The sequence below is a fragment of the Siphateles boraxobius genome, unplaced genomic scaffold (genome assembly GCF_051911475.1).
Source record: "Siphateles boraxobius isolate OS27281-9 unplaced genomic scaffold, OSU_SipBor_1 61, whole genome shotgun sequence".
Classification (NCBI taxonomy): Eukaryota; Metazoa; Chordata; class Actinopteri; order Cypriniformes; family Leuciscidae; genus Siphateles; species Siphateles boraxobius.
Window position 1 is genome coordinate 2453556 of NW_027509188.1, and position 2072 is coordinate 2455627.

Here is a 2072-nt window from a genome sequence, read left to right on the forward strand (position 1 = left end):
GACGCTGTAGAAGGACAGAGTTCCTGCACTGTGATCCACACACACTCATGTTCTCCTGTGATCCACACACACTCCTATTCTCTTGCTGATGGACTTTACAGGGAGTTTAGTCACTATATTATTGTGTCTGAATGAGTAACTAGAGGGAGAAGAGTCCAGGACTGATCATTATATCCAAACATACACCCAATAATCCGTCCCTTCCTGCTGATGCTCTTATATGACACTGATATACACACACACCACCAAACACACTATCACTCCACTCAATCTCCCAGTAAGAGCGTCCGCACACACACTCTCTCTACATAACACCTGACATACATCATCAAATCTGTCTGGATGATCAGGATACGGCTGATCTCTGTCAGTGTAAGTAATCACTCTGTTCCTCTCAGACAGACGGAGGCGTTTATTCAATGTGTACAGATCCAGAGTGAACTGATGGGAATCTGATGGAGAGAAAACACATCAGAATCAGGAATTATGAATCCGTCCGATCTTTTATTAGCTGAACTCTTCATGTTCAGTATATCAGCAGTGTCTCAATACAGTTTACCAGATATCCTGGTCAAATCATCATTTACATGATCAACTTCAGTCATGTTTTCTTTCACCTTCTACAGGAAGAACGTGAAGTTTTTCTGCTTGTTTTCTTAGTGACTTACATTGTAGGAAGTCGTTCCTGGTTCTGGGAACAATGTTGGTGAAAGTGACTGTGGAAATCAACAGACATGAAGAGTTATTATCATGTCAAGAGAAAATGATCCCTGCATCCGTTCCTTCCACCCATCCATCATGTTCATCTTCTACATGATATGAGATGATGGAGGATCATTTCTGAGAGCTGATGAATCTCCAGGACTTTACCTCTGTCAGAGATCTTTTTCAGGTCCTCTTTACAGAAATCCTCCAGTTTGTCTCTCAGCAGAAGGACAGATTCTCTCACTCCATCAAAAGAGGAGAGAGAACTGAAGGGATTGTCATTTACGTCTGTAGATTGGGGAGGAGCTGAGAGAGACTGGAAACTACAGAAAACAGAAATCAAAGCTCATCACCTCCACTGAGTAGATTTGCTCAGGAAAAGCAGTTCAAAGGCTACGGGTACAGTAATTTCCAGACTATAAGTCTCACTTTATTTCATAGTTTGGCTGGTCCTGCGACTTATAGTCAGGTGCAACTTATATATCAATATAAATTCATACTGACTGACATGAACCAAGAGAAAACATTACCGGCTACAGCCACGAGAGGGCGCTCTATGCTGCTCCTGTAGCCTACCCCTGAAAACATTAACTGAAAACAACTGAAAAACTGTTAACTGAAACATTAACTTAAAGACAACTGAGAAAGACTGAACACAAACAAAATACCCCCAAAAAGGAAATCCTATTCTGCAGATTACAAACTGCAGGTAGTAAAATATGCAGCCGAAAACAGTAATCGAGCAGCAGAAAGAAAGTTTGGTGTGAGTGAGAAACTTGTGAGGGACTGACAAAAGCAGAGGTTCATCTTTAAAATTCGAACACATTATTCTCTATGAGTGTACACACATCGGCGGCGCCATTCGGCGTCTGTCTGCGGCGCCCAGCAACGGCTCAGGACCTTGTTCAAAATCCTGCCACGCCACAGAGCCCCATTTACATAGTTTTATATTAAATTTACATTTATTTGTCTCAAATCGTCGTTAATGACTTCTCCCTGTACTGCAATATACATTTAGTTTTACATTCATTTACAGAAATCAGCAGCTTGAATGAAAATTGCTTATGGCGTATATTTTCAGGTAATATTCTCAATTCATTCAGTTAAGGGACGCTCTGAGGTAAAGTGTGTTCAGACTGCGGACTTAGCAACGATTGTATGTAATTGTATAGTACAATCATAGCATAGTACAGACATTATCTAAATTACATAATGTCCTTAAAGATAACAATATTGCTGGCCATAATCTGAGAAAGTGCGCATCCGGTGTGCAATACCTTGAGTTGTCCTAGACGCGGCGCAGCGTTTCTCGTCCGGTGTGCGACACTCTTAACTGTAATGAAGAAAACAAAAAAAGCTAATCGCGG

At 41.2% G+C, this 2072-nt stretch overlaps 1 long non-coding RNA gene across 1 annotated transcript; it reads right to left on the reverse strand.

Moving 5' to 3' along the window:
• Positions 1–296: 296 nt before the first annotated feature.
• Positions 297–1024, reverse strand: LOC143718492 (uncharacterized). The gene is made up of 3 exons (XR_013196403.1): positions 871–1024; positions 669–716; positions 297–452 (listed from the first exon to the last, which is right to left on the reverse strand). It is a non-coding gene; the product is annotated as an uncharacterized LOC143718492 (long non-coding RNA).
• Between the last annotated feature and the right edge of the window lie 1048 nt (positions 1025–2072).